Raw genomic sequence first — 27,063 nt, 5'->3', positions numbered from 1 at the left:
AGAGAGTCGAGCAGCAGGGACGGAGCGGCAGAGTGCAGCACCGAGGACAGTTGTCTCTCCCAGTCTTTCATACCAACATCAGATACTATGCTTTTTGCTTCGAGTGCGGACTGGCACTAAAACAGAAGGTAAGAGACATTCCCGTTACAGTTCTGCTCTGTTTGTGTACAGCGCGTTTGTGCGTGCTTGTTGTGGGCGCTTGCTCATGTGAGCTTGCATAAAGCCCCATGCGGGCATCACTGGCTTCTGATTCTGGCTGTGTACGACCATGTGGAGCTGCCTTGCGGTGCCAAAAACTAGACTATTGACAGAATATGTCTCCCTAGAAGTGCTGTTGGTGCTTTAAAGCCTGTGAATAGGTTTATTAGGCTATATGTCATTACCGATGTTTCAATAGGGACGTGCCAAAAGAATATCTGCTTTGACAGACAGTTGCCATAATCTTCAGAAAGCGTTCTGATTTAGGCTACATTTACACTGGAGAGAATCAGGATATTGTTTCCGCGTCCATCCCTGAAGCCTCTGTGTCTTCCCCTGAAGTTTAGGAGCGTGAGTGAAATTCTAAGCATGTTGCGGGGATTTTGTGAGATGCATACAGACTACACATGGCCTCCTGTCCGACGCTTTCATCCCAAGTAGGCTAAACGTCACTGCCCAGCGTGGCCCCAAAGGGAGTCTTTGCAGTCCGGGAGGTGCGCGCCAGGAGGTGTTGTGTTAGGCTGAAGGCGAAGATCACCATCAATCAATCTTGACATTTGTGCTGGAACTGCCTAAATTATTGTAGAGAAAAAGTTCATTACACATATCCGCAATATTCTGATTATGGTTTTATTTTTTATTTTTTAAATTAAACGTGACATAATCTGGTGGGAATGTCACAAGTGTTGTTCATTGATGAAACAACGGGAGGTTGTAGAATTATCTGATGACACTGCGCCTCTTGGTCGCGGAGATCAGTGTCAAGTTAGCAGAAAGAAACATGCGACTTCTGATTGAACTTTCAAATTAAAGCCATGCTGTTGAACGTATTTGGGGAGTTATCTGAAAATGCACAGCTATGTGAGCTTTTACAGACTGGCTTTGGTCAAACGCATTAGAGATGTTCATAAAGTTTGTAACTACTCTTATTTTAGAGCGTTGCATGTTATTCCTGTCACAAAGCAATTTAGCTAATTCTTGAATTGTTGTTGGATAGCCTATGTAATTCTGTGTCAATTATTTAAAAATGTACACTCTTTAAGCTTTTATCTTGAAAACCAATTTGCTCATTTTCCGGTTTCCTCTCTTTAACTTTTAACCATTGACGCAGCAGAGCGATCTGTCCGGACAGGGTTTCTGGTCAGGCTGGGTTGGTTGTATGATGTTTCTCCACCTTACGTCGACCGGCTACGCCCCTGCGTTACCAACCAGACTCAATGTTATATTTCAGAGTTTTAACTGACAGTTCGACCTCAGTTTTAAAACGACGGATACAGGCACCGTGCGTTAATGTTGTGGAACTGTGCGCCCTAACCGCTGAATACATATATTTATGGGAATAATTGTGCACAACATATAAAGGAAATCATCATCTAAAAAATGTCACTTTCATGTGTTTACATGCATTTACATGCAGCAATACATTGCATCTTATCTGTATTACCCAGGAGTGATTCCTGAAATAATAGGTCATACAGTAATAGTAAATATAGTTTTTTAAGATATATCAGATTGTGTGGTGTATAGTATTGTGTCTTCATTATCACCATTCCTGTTTTGTTTTGTTTTTCTCCATGATTTCAGCATGTAACCTTGAGCCAGATCTGCAGGGCGGAGAGAGGGATGCATAGTACTTGATTATAAATGTAAAATAGGTTATGCATTCAGTCTGAAGTCTGGCAGTAGCTTTAATGAGGCAATTGGTTATAACTGCGGTGCTGCAGCATGCAGGCTGCAGAGAAAGAAGAGAAGTGGGAATCCTCCTGTGCACAGAAGCTGCAGCGGGGCTTCCCTGGGCTTTTCCTATATCTCCCTGTCTCCCTCTCCTGTCTCTGCAGATTTTCTGGGGCTTCCCTTGTTTTCTTGCACCAGCCTTCAGCCTAGCCCTTCCTCCCATCATCCATCTTTGAAGAAAACCGGCTGTAAGATACAGATACAGCCAAACAAGAAACAACAGAGATCCTGCATGTTTTAAAAAATGATATAGCGGGACGTATCATGAAGTACACTAAGCCTTCACCAGACACATCGTTTTTCCCTAAGGGATTGTTTTAGGAATAATTAGAGTCATATTTAATCATTTAGCTGACCCTAACTTAGTGTGCTATTTTTCTTCTTGTCTCCTCAGACAGCAGCAGTTTGAACACAGGAATGATGAGACATTTGCCTTTCTGTGCTTTGATGTTTAATATTTGCTCATGCAGTCCTCTGCACTACTCCACCACCATGGTTAACTTCCTCTGAGAAATATTCAAGTGCTAATTTACCTTTTATATTGGCTGATGGATTATTTATTAACACTCCTCCTTCCTCTCTCTGTCTTCTTGCCTCTGTCTCTCCACTTCCTCTCGTCCATTATCTCCCAGCTCTCTTTCTCTTTCACTCCTGCTTCCTCCCATGTTCTCTTTCCCGTCCCTCCCCTCCCCACCTCTTCTCTCCTCCCTGCTCCCTTGGCATCTCCCCCTCTACAGTTTTTCCCTCTCTGTGCTGTATTACATTTCACAACTATAAGGCATTTAGCAGATTCTCTTATCCTGAGCCATTTACTGACAGAGACATATGTTCCCCTGTTTTCTGCATCTTTTAACCTTTTTTCACCCAGGGGGTGCTGTGCTTCTTTTTCATCACCGCCCCACCTAACACTCGTACATTTACAAATCACACTTGGGAAAAGCTCAGCCCTGTACTCTTGGCTGCTGAGCTGCTCTGATGAGGCAGAGTTGTTACATAACATAAAATTCTTGGCCGTTAAAGTGATAATCTGCAACATTTTAAAAGAATGAAATATTTGTTATTGTACGCTTATGATTTAGCATAAAGCCATGTCATGAAACCTTCCTTAGGACGAAGCGATGCCTTCAGTGCGTTTGTAATAATGAAGGAGAAGGAGTCGAGATAGATAGCGATAGAAAGTTTATTGTGACGATGTTTAAAACTATGCTGCTCATACATCATTATCTAATACACATCTTTGATCAAAATGTTTATTAGAGAATGTGTATGTTAAATAAAGAACACGCAAGGGCAACAAACCAAACAAGCAAAAAGTATTTATCTCTTTATCAACATAACCATCACTCTCGCTTTCTTTTTTTGTCTCATAACCTCATTTGCCATCTTCCTTCCTGTCTCTTAACTCCTCCTTCTTCCCTCCTCTGTCTTCCTTGTCTGATTGCTCTCTTGGGTTACATTTAGAGCTGTTTACGTACCTCCATCCTCTCATCCACAGCCTCTTTTCATCAGTTTTTAATTACGCAAAGGATCTGGCTGATTGGTGCAGGGTAAAATTGCGTCTGTGTGTGAGTGAAGGGTGGTTTCGCAGACTCATGTAAATAGAGACAGGGGGATTGATTTTTTTTTTTGGCAAGACAGCCAGACTGGGAGACGGTAAATATTAATTATTAAATAAAGAGAAGAAGTCTTGAGCTCTGTCACTTTGGAGATTCAACTATAAATTTGAAAATGCAGCAGGGCTGTAGTGAGATTCATTGCTTCCTCAAGTTTGTCTGAAATTGGATCAGTGCTATGTGAGATACTGGCACACAGCAAACAGATAAATGAGCAAACAGGCTGATCTTTTCCAATCCCTACACCTCCGGTTTCATCATGCAGAATAAAAAAACAGGAAGATTAACTTTAGGAGACACAGGTAAACGGACAGAAAGAGCCTCTGGAGCACCGATGTTCAATGAACTTTGAGACAAGAAGACAGGCAGAAAACAAAGGCAGGAGATCAGATAAACAGAATCTCTGAGAGGTGAGGTTTATGAAGGATCACAAGAACAAAGAATAAAACTGAAATTAAGTTGCTTAAGGCAGAATGAGTAGGATTTGTAGATTGCCAATTGTAAACACATGATTCAAAGTTGGCCCCTTCTCCCCAACTCAACGAATTAGACAGAGAGAGAAAGAACAGAGGTGGTCGAGTGAGCGAGAGATTGAATGAATAGGGAGCGGCATTAGTGAGAATAAAGCAGGAAATCAGAGAAATAAAACATTATTTTCTGATTGTTTCAGTTCAGCAGTTTTTACTCTAAAGCGCAAATAAACACGACCACACGTCTGCAAAAAAAAAAAAAGTCACAATGTCATATGATGCGTGAATGCAGCTGAAGCCACACTTGATCCTCAAAATCCTTATTTTTATGACCTGCAGGGTTGAACTGTTGTCTCTGGCAATGAGGGTAAATATGCAAACTCTGTTGGCACGTGCCTGCTTATGAGAACTTGAACCAAAAGAAGGCCCATGAGATTCACAGTGATGGGGTGGCTGACGGTTTCCCCTGGCCTTAATGGGGCTTGATACCATCCATCCATCGTCAACCGCTTATCGTGTGTACAGGGTCGCGGGGGTGCTGGAGCCAATCCCAGCTGACATCGGGCGCAAGGCGGGGTACACCCTGGACAGGTCGCCAGTCCATTGCATTGATACAAACAATTTTATTCATTTAGCTGAAGCTTTTATCCAAAGCGACTTACAATTGCTATACATGACAGAGGTCGCATGCCTGTGGAGCAATTAGGGGGGTCTTGTCTCAGGGACATAATGGTGGATGGGTCACAATCTCTCACACCATAGGCATAGTCTTATCCATTGCGCCATCACCACCTCGGTTTATATCGATTCAGGCAGGGTAAACTTGATTTTTTAGGTGGTGCAGGGTTAGTGTTGGGGTTAGGGTTCTGTTTTCTTGTTTAGACTAAAATGCTTCCTCTGAATAAAGAGTTTCTTTATTGGAACGCTTCTAAGGGTTTTTCTGCCATAGGTTCTTCCATACTCTTAATTGCTGTAGCCTACCCAGTCGTTATGGTTGCTCCCCTCTTCAGCTTTTGCAAATAAATCGATGCTGGCTGACGTAAATGCATCACAACCGGTGCACTACTGCAGAAATGTAGCCACAGACACAAGATTTAAAAACTCTGCGAATACAGAGAGATTTACCTGCTTTAACCATGGCAAAATTGAAATATTAAAAACCACAAACACCTTTAATCTGACAGGATGACATGTTACTAAAACTCATGAGCTACTTCTCAGTACATGAGACTTTTGTTTTCAAGCTTAATCATCCGAAATTGGGCAGTTTTGACCTAAAAGAGGCAAATGAAATCACAAAGTCACAGGTTGATGAACAGCAGAGCAGCAGAGAGTGCCACACATTCTTCAGACAGACAGGTGAAGACCAGGGACTGAGTGCTGCATCTGTGTAACATTGATTAACTGACTACAGGCAGTGTGTTTGTATATGTGTGTGTATCATACAGTTTGCGTGTGTTGAAAGGAGAACAACTGCTGCAGTGGCCACCTGCTGAGAGGCAACTCCTCAGTTCTTCTGCTACGAAATCACGTATCAGATGTGTTTGAAACTGTGCAATAGAGGCAGTGAAACACACACACGTTCATGCCAAGGAGAAGTGGATGTCATGTGTTATATTCTTGTCAACTTTAACACCAGTAATTCATCACAGGCAGAACACAGCTGCACTGTGATCGTTTGTGTCGAATATCTCAGTGAATTTCACTTTCGGTGCGACAAAGTTACATAAGGATAACAATGGCACGTTTCCATTGACATTCCTGGCATCAAACCTCTTCTTTTCCTCTTCTTACCTTTACACTTAACCTCAGCCGCCCTCTCTCCCTCTGGCTGTCCCTCTGTGTTTTATCTATTTAATTTGTTACCCTCTTGCTCACCTTGGTCTACACTTTATCACTTAAATATGTAACTCCTCTGCACCCTGTCTCTCTCCCACTCTGTCATACGTCCCCATAGCCCGAGTCTCATCAATATAAATGAGGATTACAGTGTCACATGCATGGCTGCGGCTTGTTTTTTTCTTTCCAGAAATGCAGGTTCAGTTTGACACTGTGTGTGTGTCCACACCGTGTGTGTGTATGTGATTTTAAGAGCTTATTTTTCTGAGGTCGTTGCGTGGTATGGATGCATACCGTGTAGCTTACACGTTCCCGGTTTGATTCCAGACAAATATCTTTGTCGCATCACCCTAATCATCATCGTCTCTGTCTCCCTGTGCTTGCCTGTCTCTTGAAACTGCCGTACTTTAACATAAAGGCAACATTTCCCATGTCACATCAGAAGGTGGCAGAGTGTGCATCCTTTGCAAGTTAAGCTGATGTATTGTGGATGTATTATGAGAGCTGGATACAGCTTACAGCTTTGTGCTTGAGGGATTGTGCGTTATAATCACGTGTTTTCGTGTACATGCTAAACTGTGTGCATGTGTGTGTGTGCACAGTATGTTTTGTTTCTCTGCTCAATGCTTGCCTATTAAAAGCTCAGAGCTCCAGAGTGAGACTGCTGGAGGAGAGTTTATATCAAACACCATGATCAGCTGCGGGGCATTTTACAACCACTCCTTCTATCTCTTCTCTTTTTTTGTCCTTCCATCCTTCTAGCTTCACTTCTGTTTTTTTTTTTATTCAGCACATCTTGGCTCTCTTAACCTCCCATCTCAGTCTTCCAATTGATGATTTCTCCTTTACCTGACTTTCTTCATTCCTCTAAAAAACAGTGCCTTTCTCATTCATCAGAATCTCTTCTTCCTGCTCATCTTTTTCTCTTTCTATGGCCCATTGTTCCTCTCTCATGCTCACACTTCTGTTCTATCCACCAAATTACTTTTTCTCTTTCTTCTCTTTTAACTACTCATTTGTCATTCTCTCCTATTTTCTTCAATCCATCCTCTCATGCTTCTTCAATTTTATCCTTCCTTCCTTCTTCCTTCCCTTGCTCTTTCCCTGATATCAGATTTTTTTCTCTTTCATCTTCTCCTTATATCCTTCATCCTCATCATTTTATTTCCTTATCTTGCCTGTTTGTAAGCCAACTTCACCTATTTATTCTTATTTGCTACTTTTCTTCTTCTATATCTTCTTATTCATTTTTTCTTACTAATCTCTCTCCTCTCACCTTCTCCCCTCCTTGCTTAAATTCTTATCCCACCTGCACTCTTTACTCTCCTCCTTCCTTCCTTCTTTCCTTTACATTTTGTTCCTTTTAACTGCTCATTTGTATTTTTCTTTCCCATCATTTCATCTTCTTTTTCCCCTTAAATGCCACACCGCACTCGACTCCTCCGCCTGTTAGTGCTTTCTGTTGTCATCTGAGGATGTAATCCAAAGTGTTGGTGCAGTGTGGAGGACACAGTAGTGCTCTTGTGTGGGCAGGTGTAGGTTGGATCAGCTCTGAGTGGACTGTAGGTTTGAAGAGCAGTGATTTTAGGACTCTGTGCCTCTCTGTGGTGTTTTAATGACACACCAGAAATGAAAGTTGCCCACTCAATGACCCTATCCTTTATAACTCCTCTTGCTCTTCTTTCTCTGAGGCAGAGGATTTAGAAACTTCTTAAGTCTTATCACAGCTGTTTAATAACCATATGACTTAATGCCTTAAAAAAATCCTTTAATATGAGGATAGTCTAGAGCAAGGAATGAGTGATAAAATGTATTGAACCTCAGTTGTGACAACACCCATGTACTTGTCCCGAAAAAGGCCAGTCAGTGTTGAGTAGCGGTCGCATTAACTGAATATTTTCTGGCATTCAGTAAACTAAATATAGACCACATGTAGACCACCTGTCCAGTTAATGGCAGTGTGCCTACTAATTTGCTGTTGTCTAGTAGTCTTGTCTTTGCATGCATGACCTCAACCTCTTCTAGCTGGCTTTAGCCATCACTTTTGTAGGATATCACTACATAGCCTTGCTATAGCAAAATGTCACAGCAGCTGAGCGTCCAAAGTCTCTTCAGAAAGCTCAATAACTGTATTGTGGTTGATAAACGTGGGGACAAAAGGGGGACTGATGCGGTGAAGGGTGAAGGACAAGCAAGTAATACCGACAATGTTTATCAGCCAGTGGCAACAAGGAGGTAAAAATCATTTATCTGCTTTTTGTGTTGACGTGAAAAGTGTGTCTGTTCTTCTTTTCTCTCCATGCCCTTATACATGCATAATCTGAAGGTTCTGCATAATAAATGTTATTGCAATAAAGTTGTTTTTGAAAATGAAATGCCATTAAATAGGCTATATGTCTCATTTTAATCAAAAAATGACAATGGCTGGTAATTGACCCTTCGCTAAGCCACGCCCCGAATACAAAGCTGACCAATCACAGTGCAGTATAGGTCTCGCTCTAACTGAGGTCCGACACTTTCATGGTTGTGCTCCATTGACTATAATGCAAAAGGAGTCCTTTTCTGGCTTTTTTTCACTGTATTTTTCCAAGATATGGTCCAACACTGTTCCTGGGACATCTTGTAATAATTACAGTCGTCACACAGAGAGGTTGACAGGAGAAGTATGATTTATTCTCTTTCCAAAACCTAAAATAAAATAAAAATTTCAGCTGTGGGTTGAAACGTAATGTTAGTTAGCTAACGCTAGCTAACTTCCTACTGAGTGTAACGTAATAAATCCCTACTCATCTGCTTTTAAATGATTTTAATAATGAATAGGGGCATACCCAGCTTTACAGGAACGGTGTTGATCCTTAATATCGTTGTCTTTTGTCTCGATCGTCGGGGGATGCGGTGGTTCACTTGTAGCCTACTGTGTGATTGGTAGGCTTTAGCTTCTATCTTTCATTGTTTTCACGTCCGTTTGACAGCCTGAATACAACCTTCAAATATATAATGCAACTGCAAAAGTGATTGCGTTGTCCAAAAAATTTGACAATAAATCTCCGGGGAGTGCAGTAATAGACAGTGGCACAATTTGTCGGACTTAGCAACAGTAAGTAAGGGGGGCGGGGCTTAGCGAAGGGTCAATTAGGGCTGTCCCCGACTAAGGATTTACATAGTCGAATCAGAATCGTCAAGTCCTGCCTATAGTCGACTGATAGTCGAACATGTGTGTTTTTGTGTGCAGCGATTGCAAGCGTGGGGTGGGGTGGTTACACACGGTAGCTCCACTTTAATCTTGAGAAGCTGCAGAGCTGCAGTCTCTATTCATTCAACTTACACTGTAAATTCCCAGCTAAACTGAGGCTTTTTGAAGACCCTTTTATCTCTCTCTCTCTCGCCCGTCATTCAGCCCTAATTACCAGCCATTGTCATTTTTTGATTAAAATGAGACATATAGCCTATTTAATGGCATTTCAATTTCAAAAACAACTTTATCGCAATAACATTTATTATGCAGAACCTTCAGATTATGCATGTATGAAAAACAGTCACACTTTTCATGTCACCACACAAAGCAGATAAATGATTTTTACCTCCTTGTTGCCGCTGGCTGATAAACGTCGGTATTACTTGCTTGTCCTTCATCCTTCACTGCATCAGTCTCCCTCACCCCCACTCGCAATCGCCGCGCACAAAAACACACATGATTCGACTATCATTCGACTATAGGCAGGACTTGACGATTCTGATTCGACTATGTAAATCCTTAGTCGGGGACAGCCTTATTTCAGAAAAAATATTTTCAGTCTCTGTTGAAGACCGAAATGTAAATTTCATGTCTGACTGACAGATTCAGCATCTGTCTAGTCATCCTATACTTCTCCTCCTCCTATGTCTTTCATTCTTTCCCTCTTTCCCTTCACACATCACCCACCCTCAAGCCACTCTGTTCTCAACCCCCTCCCACCCACCTCCTCTTTACCTCTGCTTGTGATTGACAGGCAGTAAATGTGTGCAGTCATGCATTTGTGCTCTCTCCTTAGGGGTCAAGACAAGGAGAAAGAGTTATTATTGATCATATGGCGACATACAACCTCATTATCTTCTCAGACGTAATGCTGCGCTGATGCACTTTCTGCAGCCGGTAACATCTGAATGTCATTTAAAATCATTAGTGTGACTAGATTGATAAAAACATCAATGACTACCTGACATATCTATATCTAGCTATTCTTGCTTATTGCTACAAATGATGCTCATCTGTATTGTTTAATATTATCAAACGGCCGCCATACGCCCAGACAACAGACACATACACACGCATGCATGCACAAATAGGCACAATACACCCCACCGGTCCACCCACATACAGTCATTGGTCGGAGTCCAGGAACTGTGCCACCAGCTGTCCCCCTATTGGCTGTTGTCTTGATGTAAGTGTGTTTGTGTGTGGAGGGTAGTAGGGAGGGATCACTTAATTTGTCACTGTCAGTCTTGCCCACTCTTTCTTTCTTACATCCACATCCTGCAACTTGAGTTCTGAGTCATCCAGGGCGAGTGAATTAGCAAAACATCAGATTAAACATCCTGCGTAATCAGTATTACGCAAAACACATTAAGACCACGAGAGGAAAAAAAGAAACAAACTGTGTGGAAGATAGGAAATTTTAACATTATGAGTTTAATCTTCAGATCCCCTCTCTTTCTTTATTTCTTTCTCATTGTGTGTGAATGTGGGCTTGTGTATAATCATTCATCAAACAGTCGCTCTTGGATCTCATGGAGCTTTTGTGTGAGTAATGCAGACTGAAAAGATTGAAAATACAGCAGTTCATCCAAAAGATGTCGCTAAAATTTGAAATTGTTTTTCATTTTTGGAATCTCTCAGGATCTTAGTAATGATCTGTTTGTGGAGATTTTTCTCTGTAGTCACTCGCCTGTGGAGAAGGCAAGTCAGGAAGTTGAAAACACTCATGAATTGTGCTTCCTACCATGTCAAATGGTTAGTTTTCAAATTACATATTGTTTAGCTTCTTTGGGTTGTTTTGATTAAGATTTAGGGTTAATTTTTTTTATGTATTTGACTGGCTTGTGTAAGTGGTTCTGTATTAAGATTATTTCTTAGCAGAAACTGTGGTGGTTGGTAGAATTGGCAAGAATTATTTGCTGGGAAAAATTGCTGGGATTTGAAAAAATGTCAAGGTTGCACAAATATTTTAGCGGGATTGGTTTAATTTGCGATAATTCTTGGGATTACAGGATATTAAAATCTGTGATGGACAGACAAACTTGACATCACTGTCTTTCCCCTTCTTCCTCCTGCTCAGCAGTATAATTATATTGACGTTGTAGGCTACAGTCTCATTAAATCTCCCTGTCAGTCTAATTAAAAAAACTAACTGGAAACATGAACTCACACAAGCTGTTTTTGGTTATTGATTTTAAAAGCCATCACTCCTCCACACACCTCCGCAATGTGACTCATCACACACACACTGTGACCAAATCAAATCATGTCATTGACCTCTTTAAACCAGTAATGTTCTCACTAAAGTCTAAATGTGTCTGTATTCTTGATGCATTTTCGCCGCATGATATGAATATACTGCATGTGTGGTTGTGTGTTGGCAGTACCTTGATATTCCACAGCCTGATGTTTTCTTCATTCTGCACTCAGAAGCAGCAACAGCAGCAGTTAGTTTTAATTAATTGAGAAATCACAATATTGACTACAGCAGGATGCAGCAAATTGATGTTTCAGATTCTTTTACAGGGTGGTCTGATGCTGAGCAGAACATCTGCTCCTAAACGAACTGGAGCCCAGAGAAAATCTACGGTTAAAAAAAACAAAACCTCCTTTTTTCCATCAGGCCTGGTGTTGCATAATTTAGCCTCACCATGTTGTAATGATATGTATTTCCCCTACAGCCTCACAGCAGAGAGAACCACACTGACCCATGATAATTTCTCTGCGGCAGTCTTTGCCCTCAGCCGAGCTGTGTGATCACCTAAAACATGGGACGATCTCTCAACACACTGACCATCTGGAGTCACAGGAATTAAGCTAACATGTTCTTGACATCAGTCAGAGACATTTATATCAAAGAATTGATCATTTATAGTAAATGGTTTTACTGGTAGACTTAGAGAAAGCTTTACTTTTGTGGGAAGCTTTCAAAGAATGCGAGCAACAACGTGGATTTTGTTTGGAGAGCTTTTCCACATGAATTATACAGAATTCAGCAAATGTTTCGATGTTATCAGCAAAGTCATCGTGAAACTTTTCTCCTTTAAAAAGGAGGTATATACACTGTTGATGTCTGTCCCCCATAGCACATATAAAAAACTATAACATAGTTTCTGCCCACAGGACTTTGGCGGCCGTGAAGTCAACTAAAGAGAAAGTCTGAATATATTCAACTTTCAGTGTTCTTAAAGCATCTCTGTAACGTACAAGGCTCCATAGGCAAATATAACTCGTATCCGTCAGGAGCAAAGGAGTAAGTCATGCAACGTTTTTATAAAAGTGACAAAGTCTGCATAGAGACAACACATCAGATTTTGACACAGGTGGCTGCAGTTACCTTCTGGACAACAGGAAGACTAGCTGTGCTTTAGGGCACAGCTAATGGGGATACTAACAGTAATTTCAATATCAGTTTCTTGTAACCATGACCATCATCATTTCCTAATAATAATATTACCAAATCAAGTTCTTTCCCTAACCATATCCAAGTTGTTTTTGTGCGTAAACCTAACCAAACCTTATCCATTGTTGGATAAAACAGGTTTATTTTTGAAATGGCAATGTGGTCCTGCTGATGGGGGAACATCAGAAAACACTTAAGTGTGTCTTTCTGGATTGCATGGATCGATGTCATAGTTTTTTGTTTAATTTGGAGGACTTGGTTTGGTAGATAGCAAAGAAGTCTATGCTTACTGTTTGCTTTCTGCTTCTACATCACATTATTAAATGGTCTACATCAAGATGAGGACATCTTTTACATGTTCCGTCAGAGCATCAGTTTTAAATATTGCAGGGAGGAGAGAATGGAAAAGTCGTGCCAGCTTTCAGTGTCTGATTTGCCTGCCTCATGTGTAAGAAGCTTACAGACCATCTCTGAAACTCTCAGCTAAAAGTGAATAGTTTCTGTTAAACACTCTTTAAGCTTTTGTGTGTGATGGTGTATTTATGTGAGAATGTGTGTAGGTTTTTTGCCTTCTCTTGCTACAGCAGTAAACTGATGTATTGTAGGCCTGTGTGTGTATGTGTGTGTCTGTGTGTGTGTGTGTGTATGCACTTGCACTTCAGTGCGTGGCCATATGGTCGTTAATGCAGCCAGCCCTTTGTAATCAAGGGGATGATTGTGTTATATAAGATGGGATATATCCTGCTCATTTTACCTCATCGCATAATCATGCTTTTTAGCTTGTCACCTATGATCTATATTATTGTTTTGTTTACTGTCACTTCTATTTGATTATATTTGTATTTGTATTTGTCCAGAGAAGACTTTGCTGAGCACCTAGAGTGTCTTTTTTTACATGCATCTCTTTAAGACAGATGTGAGTGAATTATGTCGCCTGTGGTCGGAACATGACTTCAGTAACCTGCAGATGCACCGGTGCTACTATAGCATTTATTGGTCATTGTTCATACTCTTCATATGACAGTTTAATACTAAAAACAAAGTAGAGTAACAGAGTTTACTGCTGAGCTACTCCAGCAAACATTATGATATGAAACACCACATACTGGATGTGGATGCATCTTACAGAAGCCTCTGGCTCTCATTATGCAACTCTGAGCTCACTTTTGGTACTAGTAAGAAGTGGCTGCAGTTACTCAAATAATATTGTCTGACTCACAATGCACAGTTTTTAGTAAAGGATCAAAATATATGCAGCAGAACCAGATATATAATCTCTTTTATTCCATGTATTCTTCTTCCTTGTCAAAACATTCATTACCCACAATCTGAAAAGAAGGATACTAACATAGGTTCAATTAGCTTGGATTTATAATGTCCTAGTCATACAATAGTGGAAGTTATGGTAAAATATTTATAAAATAGAGGTAAAAGAATAATGAATCACCAATTTAAAGGTACACTGTGGAGATTTTCACCACTAGTGGCGCTGTAGAGTACTATTTTGATGGACGGGTTACCATGAATCATCTGATACACGTTTCTGCTGACCAGTGATTTATGTCGTTTTCAACACATGTTTACAGATCTGCTTGCCCACTTTTTGTGTACATGGTGGGTTAAAGTATTTTACCTAGGGGGAAGATCATGGCCACCCCAGTCGACACCTGAATATTTTTAAGATATGCAAATTTATACAATTCAACACTCGATTTAGTTATTTTTGTTAAGCATTTAGGTTCTTTATAAGACTTGTTGTGATTTTCTGCTGAACTTCACACCCTGATATATTGCCCAGTCATGTGCTTAACTGCAGCTTGCAGATGCGTAGCAGTCATTTTTCATGCTCCAAAGGAACTCAGGGAGAAGTGGGGCAACCATGAGAAATGTACCTATAACAAAGGGCAAGACCTATGGTGTAAAAATGCAGGTTTAAAAACATTTGAGAGTATTCTCAGGTTTATGAGGTACAAACTACAATAAACAAGGCCTTATTAAAATACACAAAGTATTTTGGTGAGTACAGTAGAATGTAAATAAAACTGTGTTTGTTTACAATGAAAAACTCCACGGGTCGTGTTTGACTCGCTTACAACTTCTCAAATCTGCCGTAGAAAATGACTCCACGTGTAACCTGAGGAAAAAATTTCTAACACTATAATTCTTTATTTATATGGTGAGTGCATAGTTTTGCTTTCTGTACTGTAAATAATTTATGTAGAATTATCCCAAATGAGCTGGCAAATTTGTACCATGAGAAAAAGACTGATCTCACTGACTCTCTTATTTTTCTCTTCTTCTGTGTTTCCCCTGCGGCAAGGGGCCGTGTTGTGTTTTTTTTAGGCGGTAGCAGGGTCAGAGCTGGGGTCAGTCGTTGTGACCATTGGGGGCCATTGCTCATTGTTACTGCAGGATAACTGTCACACAGCTCTGGCTACTGCTGCTATTATTAACATGGGGGCTCACCTCACGCAAACCTATAGTTATACTCACACACACACGGAAATTACTGTACAAATAATTACAAAATGATAATATAGACTAGTATATAGAAATTCTTGATGACTTCCTCTCAATCCTCCAGACAAGGAAATTTGGCAGTTTAAAAAAGAACTCTCACACATCAAATGTTTCCCCTACACTGATACAGCCTGGCGCTTTGGGGTGCTCCCTCTGTGTGTCAGCATGAGCGGGTGTTTTGTTCTGCTGGTAGTATTGTGTTCGGGGTTTGCGGCTCTTATCTAGCCGCCTGCTTGCACCAACGTCTGGCTGCTCTTCCTGATAACACTTTGTTGTTCAGCCACAACACACTGTAGTGTCCTCTTTCAGCAACACATTCAGATCTACAGTAGACTCAACTTTCAATGAGCTCTATTGTCACTCTGTTGGCACCCACATTGGTACTGGAAAGGAGGTGAAACGTGGTGACGTCATGAATATATTCATGAAGCAATGATGCCAAACATTAGATAATTCCAGCCTCTCAAATATAAAGATTTGCTGCTTTTCTCTGTGTTATATCATGTTAACTGAATACCTTTGGTTTTATTGAATGTTGGTCTAACAAAGAAAGCAAACTGAAGAAACTGTAATAGACATTTTTCACAAATGAATAATGGAAACAATCATCTGGAGTGTGTCACCTCTTCTTACTCTCATCTCCTGTGCTGTGGAATTTGTCGATTGTATTTATATTAAGGTTTCAGTTTTTGTGGATGATGTTCTTTTCTTTGCCTGTTCAGTCAGGGAGGCTAGCTACTAAAGCTGCCGTAGCTAGAACAGAATCAGAACCAGTTCTACTACTACGGTACAGGAATAGAAAAACTGCAAGCAAGCCAGAAAGCATTTTCAACATAAACATCATTATAAAGGCTACTAAATCTAGTACAGGACATTATATACTGTGAGTATTAACGTTTTTAAGATGTTCTAGGTCCTACAGATTTTTCTATCTACAGCTCTAGTAGTTTTTATGAAGGAACAGAATTCTATCTCAAATTGCATGTTTTTATAAGTTTATAAGTGTAAATGGGCCATGTAAGAAAAAGAAATTACCAACAGGTGATAGCAGCTGTACATCAGTGTATGAAGAGGGAATATTCTGGATGGTGGTGATGAGAGACAAAGAGAAAAGTGAAAAAAAAGAGAAGAGGTTCACAGGAACATACTGTACGAGACGAGAAGAAATGTCTGGTCACTGTAATTGCATCAGAAGACTTTAAGGAGCAGTTGCAGCCCTGAAGCACTTGCAGCCCTAAAGCCATGATGAGGAGCTGGAGACAGACAGCTCTATTTCACAGTCATTAACACAGGGTCGCTGTGAGGACTGATGGACGCACAGACAGACAGAAAGATTGATTTCTAGTTACTTTGTTTTTAAAGGCCCAGTAATTTTCTATTGAAGATGGACAATATACTTTTTAGCAAATATCACTCACACAGGAGGAATTAGTGCATTTGCTGGGGACTGTTTTCAGACGCAGATAAATCCACAATGTTTTCTTACTGCTGATGACAGACACAACAGTCGTCCACAGCTAATAATGGCATTAGAGGTGAGGTCGACAGGAGAAGACTGATGGGGCTTGCATGTGTTAATGAGTTTGACTGCGTGAGTCCGAAGCAGTTTGCAGCAGAAAAAGACAAACACTGCAAACTGCTTTTAGATGAATAAAGATTTTCATTTATTCATCAAAGCGACTTACAATTGCTATATAGGTCAGAGGTCACAAGCCTCTGGAGCAACTAAAGGTTAAGTGTCTTGCTCAGGGACACATTGGTGGATGTGTCACAGTGGGGAGTTGAACCCGGGTCTCTCACACCAAAGGCATGTGTCTTATCCAATGCACCATCACCACCCACATTTAAATTGTTTTCTCTCAACCTTCCTGCTGTGTCGGTTTTCTTTTGAATGTCTTTTCAAAAGTTGCAGTGTCACACATGATTAACTAAACTATGGTGTGTAATCTAAAATAAACGTTGATAGGGTAAAACCAATAACTATGCTGTGCCTCCTAATGCTTTTAATGTTACCATACTTTTATCATCTAGAGGTCCCTTTTTTTACTTGTACATTATCAAACCTGGGAGCTTTCAGATTATCAGTTAAAAAAACATTAGCTTAGATATCTCTAGTATAGATACAGAAAAGTATAAAAAAGAATAAGAGTAGCATGGTGCATGCTCCCCTTTAACAGTAGGTCAGTACCTTTGTTGGTCACAAACACCTTGCAACAAAAAATAACACCACAAACAACTTAAACAAAGCAATTAAGAACCTAATGTTGGAAAATGACACAGTTTGTAATAATTCTTAGAGCGAACCAAAAACTACCACAGCAATCTTCATAAGCACCTGAGGTGAAAACCAGCAGCAGCAGGAGCAGTAAATGAAACAATCCATCACCTACCATTTAAAGGTCACCACCAGGTACACTGAACATGTCCGGTTCATTTTGGAAAAATTAAACTCTTGCCATTTCTTAGTGGCATATGTTTATGTGAATGCAGGATAAGAGACAATGATAAGAGAAAAAGAGGAGAGGACAGAGAGGCTGCTGACTGATAAACAAGTGAAGACATTTGTAAATTAATCCAAAACACTGATCGAAACACCCACATTTAAAAAAAAGCCTTTGATATGTACACACAGGCACACAAAGGAAAAATAATAATAATTCAGAGTTTGGTATTTTAACGATTAAAACGTCCAGAGAGTAACAAACAGGTTGAATATTTGTAGGACAATTTTAAATTTAATATTATTTTATGTGGCCCCAAGGAGGACTAGCAACCACTGTGTGGAAATGGATGGAGATCTTCCGATAATCTGTTGGTCTAAGCCTCATTTTAAAAAAAATGTCACACTCAAATTTGGGTATGCAGCCTGCTCATGATCGACTTTGGAATAAAAAACTGCACAAAAACTGCTGCTGTGTGATGGTGGAGGAGAAGCTGCAAGTGTCAGAAAATCTCAGCCATCAATCAGTTCTGCATCCATGAGCTGTTTTGTCATATAATCAAACCCAGAGGGCAAACAAAAAACTAACATGGATGTTGTGAAACGAGCATGACGAGTAATAGCTTCTGCTATTTAAAAGGCTGCTGTTCAGCAAGATGGAGATTCTCATAGCACTTAAAAGCACCACTGCACAATAAAAATGGTCAACAATACTAGAATGCAAAATAAAAGAGAATGTGATTTGCAATCACATACACAAAATAAATACATTCATTCTTCAGTGAAAAATCAAATGTGCATTTTCAAGCTGCAGATCTGTAGTAATCTCAGTAAAGAGATGTGGACACCCATGATTCCTAAATATCAGACTTTTTATGTGAAGATTAAAACCATATTACTATCTTGTTGCTGCTGTTTACATTCTTGCAGATGCAAATTCAAAAAATGGACTGCAGAATTATTTGCTGGATGTATTTATATGTATATAAATAACTGCATATATTGTATAATTTATATGTTACCATATTCTAATATACATTTAATTATCTGTTGAGTTCTATGTGTGTAGCTTGAAGGGACTTTCATTTCGTTGTACAAGCTTGTGTTGTATAATGATAAATAAACTGCTTTGATACCTTCACACATTGATAAATATCGTCAGACGATTAGCCGATGGGTTCCGACACTGGGTCCGTAGTAATCAATAGTGGCCATTTCAGGGGGGAAAACACCATATTTTGTTGACCCGTTTCACCCCGATACAAACTGGATCCAGTTTCTCACCTCAAATCTAAAAAAAAAACCTCTGTACTAACTGCTAACTACTACCTCTTAATTTCTAATCTAATCACTTCAGTCATAAGAGGAAGATCATAACACAAGGCAATGAAAAGGACTGTTTAAGCCTGGAGGCAACTGACTCATAGATTATTCAAAAGAAGGTGAACATCTATATTAGTGGTACTATAAAGTGGTAATATAAACATGTGCTCAGGGTATTGTAGACAGGCAGTTTGGGTCTCCAGCATTGCTTTTTTTCATTGTACTCCTTCATTCATATTCGTTTTGAGTTTTCTTGTTGCTTATATGCATCATCAGTCTTATGACTTACCAGTCAAAGTTTTTGCCCCAGGCTCAGAGAGATGAAAGTCAGCAGTAACATTACTTGTAACTGTGTGTTTGTGAGATTCAAGGGGTCTCCTAGTTCAAGAAGGTTTGGTGGAGATGCAACACCTACCTGCCTCAGATGTACTTACTTTAGATCTGACTAAGTGCTGCTCCTTTAAATCCGCCACTATGTCAAGTGAAAGTGCAACAGAGACTGAGAATGAGGGAGTCAGGGACAATGTAAAAAGAGACACTGTGGCCATATTCACACGCACAGGGTATTCAGGTATCCATTAGCACAGTTGGAAAACACAAGGAGCTGAGTTGGTGTTGCTCCAGGTACAGGTAAGGAGATAGAGAATGATCAAGGAAAGCCAGTTTGAGTATTGGATTCACAAGTTTGAAGGCTTATTAGATGCCAAAACAATGCACAGCCATTTATATATCATACCCTCTGCATCAGAACCACCAACTGTGCCAACACAGTGGTCTGAGGAGGCTGACGCAGTACTAATGTCGTCCTGAACACAGCTTAAGACTTCTTTTTACTCTCTGACAAACTTTTTCTGCTTCTCGTTCTCTCTTCTTCTTGCTTTCTTTCTGTCATTTCTCCCTCTGAAGTCTCTCCAGCTGCCCCTGTGAGTAACTGCCTCAACCATGCACAAATGCTAGACAGGACAGGACAGTGGGTCGCCTGTGTGTATATGTGTCACATATACCTCTCTCTGTGTAGACTTGCTTCTGTTTTTGTTGAGTTCGTGTCTCCCCCCCCCCCTCTCATTACACAGCCGCTCTCTTTCATTTCTCTGTCTGTCCCCTCCGGCCCTTCTCAGTCTCTCACTTGTTTTCTGTCACTTGTTCATCCCATCATCCCTCTCTTCCTCTCAGCCTGTCACGGACGACTCAGAAGGCTTTGTTTTAGTGCTGCAGCCTGACACTGAACGGCACATAGTCTCTCTCTCTCAGCATGAATACAACACACACACACACACATTAACATTTTTTTATATCAATTTAATTAATAATACACAACATTTTGCTGTTAACAGAGGCTGAATGTGGTTTAAAGGCCCTAGCAGACAAATGCTGAAGAAACACACAAATACACACTCTCATGAAAGTAAAGACAAAATACAGGCAGCATAGAAGTGAATGGCATTTCATTTGCGGTGCAAAATTAAATTTGGAAAAGTCAATAACAGTATGTTGTTCCAGAAACACCGTCCAGGTTACTCAGCATAAACCACAGTCTCCACTGTCTGGAGTTTTCTACTTTATTTTCTACCTTCCTAATGGAATATGTTTCTTATAATTAAGTTCCAAATGAAAACTGTTGACACTGGATTATCATAAGTAATCAAGACATTGTTTCTAAAAATGATATGCTGCTATTGATTTTTTCAAATGTCATGTTTGGATGCATTAATCATCACAAAAGAAATTCCATTCAACTCTTTTGGGTGGTGGCAAACATCTACTATAAATGGCTGATATATCTCAACGCTTTGCCTAAATATTAACTATCTGCAATGGCTAAAAGTTAAATGGAAATATGTTTTATGCATATTTTCGGACTTAGAACTTTTAGGGTTTTGACTGACTTCTGAAATGTAGCCAGACTTTAAATTTAAAGCAGCATGAAGCAATGTTGTGACAGGACTGAAATTCCAAAAACTTCCATTTACTGAAGAGTGACGTGCAGAGAGAAGGAAGGTTGTATGAGTGTGTGTGCAGAGCACAGAGTATATCATGTTAAGCAACATGTCTAAAGTTACTCTAAAAGAAAGTGAGAGAAACTTTAACACGATGTGAATGAGCCAAGATGAGATGAAGTTTGATGGAGGAAGTCACCAGAGTTCCTCAGCTCCTCTCACCATAGCTTCAGCTTTACTTCCAGATTGACAGCTGGGGGAGCAGGGATTCAGACAGAGCTTATTGGAGTCGTTATTTTAAACTTTATTTACTTTTTTATTTACCCAGGGAGTGAAATACCAGGCACAAAAGTTCTTCTGTTTTAGTGCCGTCACACAAACTCTCAGCCGGGAGCTGCCCAGTAGAACCACAGGCCTTTAAGTTGAGCGGCTGCACTGAAGCAGCTGTCATGTTAAAGGACAGGACTACTGTCTGTTTATTTTCAACAAATAAATAAAAAGACCAATAATACCTCTGGATTTATCTGCCAGAAAGTGTTGTGCTGTGTAGCCACACCCTCACACAGTTTATGTTTCTGTGCCAGAAAACTCCACTATCATCCAAAAGAGGATTTAAATCACAATGTAACACATTTCTTTAGTACATTGAACATAATTAGTGTGACTTAGTGTGATCTGTGTCCTTGTGCTCATCTCCTCTGCCAAGAGACTGAAAATACAATTCAATACAACTGTATTGTCCATTATGGGGTGGCGATGGAGCAGTGGATAAGAGTCTTTGGTGTGAGAGACCTTGGTTCAGTTCCCACTGTGACATATCCACCAATGTGTCCATGCGCAAGACGCTTAAACCCTAGTTGCTTCACAGGCCTGCAATCTCTGACATACATATCAACTGTAAGTCACTTTGGATAAACTGTCAGCGAAATGAATAAATGTAAATGTAATTGCACTACTGAGGATAAGACACAACACATTAAAGAGAATGACAAAAATAATTAAATCACCTAAAACATGCCAAAAAAAATCTGTCTCTCTGGTTTACTAAACTACACTGACTGTGTTCATAGGAGTAGCTCCTTCAATGCAACACTGATGCGCCGTCTTCTTTGCATTATGGATATGAACTGGAGCGCTGGGGCTCAGGGCTGCCACTAGTGGCCAGAAGCTGAACTGCAACTGTCTATGCTCCTATCTCTGTACTGTTGCAACATACAACAGCTTCCTGCCACAGATGAAAATACTGAATGTAACTGTTGCTGGGGCATGACAGGTGAGTTTGTGTTTACATTTGTGCCCTAGTACAGGTGGTACTGGTATGTTTTCTTGGTAGTTCTAGGGAATTTAATTACCACTGAGCCTTATGACTGTACCAGATACTAACAGGCCTCGACATACACTGAAAGCCTTGGGTTGCAGGCCTCACCTGAACAGCAGTGAACTCAACTAGTTTTCAGGTGCCACTCCATTCATCATGTGGTTGGGGCCAGCTCGCTTTGGTCTTCTTGTCGTGTGGCCCACCATGCTCTGAACATTGTGCAGTTCATTTAGGTTTGCAAAAAAACTCCCACACACTCTCTGACTTGCAAAAATAAATTCGGTACTAGACCTTAAGGTCAATGTTTCTGTACTAGACCTTAAGGTAATGTTGCCAGCATATGAATTTATTTTTACAAGTCAGACGGTGTGTGGGAGTTTCTTTGTAACTTTTGACCTACTCGTGCCCCTCTAACGCACCTCTCTCACATTATAGATGTGCGAGGTAATTTTCTGTTCGGAGTTCATTTAGGTATACCAATAGACACAGACAGAAACTAAAGAATCTTAGCTTTATCCTTTAAATTTGTGAGTAAAGGGCACTTTACAAAACCAGGAGAGCAACAGGTTGTAAAACAAAATACAGCCTTCATCACACACACACACACACACACACACACACACACACACACAATGCAAGTTCCATGTAAGACAGAAACTCAAATCACCCAGCAGACAATTTTCCACCTAATTAACTTCTGTTCAGATTTGCATAAATGTATTTCCATCAAGCACAGAGAAGCTGCAGTGTTCTCATTGATATGCCCAATAACCACTGCATTTATGCTGGGTCAACACAGTGAAACTACTTCTGTTTTCTGAGTGGCTCAGGTAATGGAGCTGCTCTGGTTTAAAACAATGGGAGCACAAAGATAAAAGGCTGGAGGCACCAAAAGGTTTAACACGATGTTGAACAGTAACAGATTTAAGGGAGAAGAGAACAAATGAGCCACCTGACCCAAAAATAAACAGACAACAGGAGACTAAATTGTGGAAAGACCAGATGTGTACAAAGGCTGCTGAACTCTCTATGCGGATGATCCTGCCCATTATTTCCTTATGTAATTTTTGTACTAAATCTTGAATGGTTGTCAAATATATATTTGTTTCCTGTTCCTTCATTTTGCATTTCTTATTATGTTATGTCACTGACAATCAACATCATATTGAAACAATTAAAGAAACAGGGGATGATGAGTGTTCTTTCAGTCTGCCTCCACAAGCGGACCCTGACATATACAACTGCCTTATTGAATCTCCAGGTAATGTATTTCTGACATTTGTGACTTTTTCTAGTTGAGACACTTTATTTTGCTGTTTTGGGAGTCTGTCCAATGTGACATTACTGTAAACAAATTACGAAGTGGAACAGCTGTCTCTATTTTTTTTACCGGTCATAGGAGACCAGAAATGTGCATATAAGCCTTATAGTTGAGGAATTTTTCCTGACTCATCTTTGGAGTGTTATTTTGGGTGTATTTTCCTGGGTATGGGGCTAGAGTTTAAGAGGTTTTAACAAACGTCATCGAAAACATGAAATACTCTAACATGGCTGCCAGAGACTTTGTTATTTAATCATTTGCCAAAAAATTTTTTCCTTAAGTCAAAACCAAGGATTTGTTTTACTCAGTGTGTAATCATACTGTTTCCTGGGGGCCCAAATACAGTTTGTGAGGCTGCTGCTGTAGATGCAAGTTCACCATTTAACGCTGTCCACCTCCACAAGCCGCAGAGACACTCTGTCATAAATCATGATGTGAAGTCTTTAAGGCTTTCATCTTGTAGACTCTTGCCATTTACTGACACTTTCATCTCTGGTTGTGCATTTTTCAATAAAATTTTTTTGTGACAGTTAACATGCACATAGATGCTTTACTTTTTAGATTAACCAGTAATTCTTGAGCAGTGGGGGGCATTCATAAATGATTTGTTGCTAAGAAAATACTGCTAGCAGAACTGTTTCATATAACAAGGCTTTTTACTTTTTTCTTAAGAACCATTGATACTGTGATATTTTGATTATGCCTGTTCTGATTGAAATAGTGGTTTGACCGCTAAATTCAAGAACAAACTGAATGATGCAAAATAATATTATTTGTTATTTATTAAATGCACCCGCTCTAACTCATGTTGGTATTGATGAGCTTAGAAGGCTATGAGTGTTGCCAATACACTGGGGGCAGTTATCAGTACTGGGACTGCATTTGTACAGTGAAGGTAATTAGTCAGGTGTGTTGCATATAGGTGAGGCTTACAGTTTTTTGACCATGGCCATGGCGTCTGCAGGTGGCGTAGCAGTAGTTCAAATATGGTAATGATTGATGTGCTTCCTGGATTACAAAAAGCATTTGTAGATATCTGTAAGCAATAAATGAAGAAGCAAAAGCAAAGGTAAACATTTGTACATTGTGATTGGACTGTGCGTTACACAGCTAATGCATGCGACACACGTCAGTCTGGGATGCCGACATTGCAGCATCTCAGTGAATTGGAAAGCCACTGATACAGGGCACAAGACCAACTCCAAGTGAAGTGACTGAAAACTATTCGTGGTTTGAACTGATGCCAGAAAGGATCAAGGATTTCACCACAGACCTGAAAAGACTATGGCCGGCCCCGTTTCCCCCAAATCCTTGTTGGCATCATACTAAAGGATGGAGTTTTCTAAGCAGTAGACTGAATGTGACTGTTTCCTGTTCTCCCTGTCATTGTAGGGTTGTTGACTTTTCTACTTGTTCCTAAAAGCACTAAAAGCTGTGCTGTGTTTACTTAGAGCCCTTAAATTTTGCACTAAATGCCAAGAAAGCTATGCCTCATGCAAACAAGAGCTTAGTTATGTTTAATCCGTTGGCGTTAATCCTGTCATTAGCTCGATTTACTATAATGGTGGTTCATCCCACAAGTCTTCTCCAGAATGGGGACGACCTCTGGCTCATGTTTGTAGCGTCTCATTAAATTAATGATGGCTGTGTTCGTCTCTGCGTGTGTTGGACTCTCCCAGTGAGACTGTACTCAGCCTGAGCTAATAATGGTGCTGTTGTAAAGGATCTGATGAGTCAGGTACTATATGGTGGTTATTACGTGTGTATATATTTGTGTTTTACTGTGAGTGTGGTTATGTGTGTGAGTCATATGTGTGTTGTGACTGCAGGTGGGCACGTGTCTTTCTGGGTGTGCATGTGTGTAATTTTGTATGTCAGGTCATTTTAGGCCCTCAAGAGCTCCATGTAGACTGCTCTACTGTGCCAGTGAGTGGTCCCTGTAGGCTAATTTATCCATCTATGGTATTTTTCAGCAGGTTCAAGGTTTTTGTGTTCTGTACAGTAACTTCTAGAGTTACATTAATAGTTGAATGTCTGTGTTTTTAAGAGTTGGCTATATCCTAAAATTTACAGAAGCAGAATGTGAAACTACAGAAGCTCTAAGCGGCCATCCATTCAAATATTTTTTTATTCCCTTTTACCGTGATAATGGGATATTTATCTTGTGATCCTGAGATAATGAAACTGTTCTTGTAATCTCGAGATAACAAACCATAGCTAAATACACGGGTTGGCCAGTGCATTTCTTTGGGATAATTTCAGAGCACTCTTCTGTGTGACTGGTTAGCTTACTTGGTAGAGTGTAGACTACCAGAGTGTAGTATAGAGTGTGACTCATAATCCAAGGATTGTGGGTTTGACTCCTGCATTCAACAACTTTTTTCTTCTTTTGTGTGTTTTTTTATTATCCTCCACAACAAAGTTGTTATGAAGAGATTCAGGGGGATCCAATCACACATTTCCCGACGGCTATTTCAAAAGTTCCGAAATAGCCGTCAGGAAATGTGTGAGGTTAAATGGATTCCCCTGAATGAGAGGCACAGGAATTTCCTCTGCCTGGGAAATAAAAAGTCTATAGGTTGATGGATGTGGACCAATCGCTGGGATGCACACAGTCCAGCACATGCTTTTTTGAGAGCATGTGAAACAGTCTCTTCATAAGAACTTTGTTGAAGAGGATTATGGAAAAAAAAATGTTTTAAAAGTTGGTGTTCAGTGAGGATCACACCAAGAGTATGAGCCCTGTCTGTGCTCTACCAACTAAGCTAACCAGTGACACTTATGTTCACACTGAAATTACCATTAAACCACTGTGTTAAACTACTGTTTTGTTATCTCGAGATCTCAAGGAAATTATCCCGTTACCACAGGAAAACAACATTTTTTATCTTGAGATAACTACCCAATTATCACAGGAAAACGGAGTAAAAAATTTTTTGAATTGATTGCCGCATAGGGCTTTCGTAAGAAACACCTTGCAAAACACATTTTTCTAAAAATAAAGTATATTCAGTAGCTCTTGACACCTATTTCCCATTTACACTTTTCTTTAACCCTCTGCACACTATCAATGTGTTTAAAAATCAGGTTGAAAAGATGCTCTGAATGATTTTAGATCTACAAACAAAGTAATTCATGTGAAATGTTTTGTTTTCTAGTCTTAAATTTAATCTGTGGCCAGAATGAATAACTGAATAAATATGGATGAATAAATAATCTTTTAGGATGTTAAAAATGTTGAATGCTTTCATACCGGTTAGTTTTAATAGTTCCAGCTGCTCACAGTGAATAAGTACAAATACTTTAATCAGTAAGCATGAAATGCACTGTGGCTAACTCTGAATCTAACCTAGAAAACATACCATTGTCCATCATATATAATGGTTGTAAACTTCCACAGTCACCTGTCAATTAATTGTAGAGCTAAGGGTGTAGGGTGAAGTTGCAGGCCGAGTTTAACGCAGAGTTGTACCCCTGGTTGAGGACTTAATGCAAAGTGCAGAAGGGAAACATGTGTGAGTATACTTAACTCTGGACCAAATCGATGGAGTTTGTAGAAATTGTGATGCTAATCACGATTAGCATGTTAGCAATTAGTGTAGCTCTCAATGTGGTAGCAGCCTAGAGGTGTTGTTAACTAAAAGACAAGCTGACGCTAACACAGCGTAACATAGTAGACAAGCTTTGGGTTAATTAAAGTGACTGAGGAGAT

At 40.0% G+C, this 27,063-nt stretch overlaps 1 protein-coding gene across 1 annotated transcript in view; it reads left to right on the top strand.

Annotated features, from left to right (window-relative positions):
• The first annotated feature begins 27 nt into the window (after nt 1-27).
• slc8a2b (solute carrier family 8 member 2b) overlaps nt 28-27,063 on the top strand; it is a 159,773-nt gene continuing 132,737 nt past the window's right edge. The window contains exon 1 of the mRNA XM_046072948.1: nt 28-128. The gene's annotated coding sequence lies outside the window, so the exon portion shown is untranslated. The remainder of the gene's footprint in view (nt 129-27,063) is intronic.

The sequence above is a fragment of the Micropterus dolomieu genome, linkage group LG17 (assembly GCF_021292245.1).
Source record: "Micropterus dolomieu isolate WLL.071019.BEF.003 ecotype Adirondacks linkage group LG17, ASM2129224v1, whole genome shotgun sequence".
NCBI lineage: Eukaryota > Metazoa > Chordata > Actinopteri > Centrarchiformes > Centrarchidae > Micropterus > Micropterus dolomieu.
The sequence above is the reverse complement of the archived record's forward strand: the minus strand, read 5'-3'. Positions and strand labels throughout refer to the sequence as shown.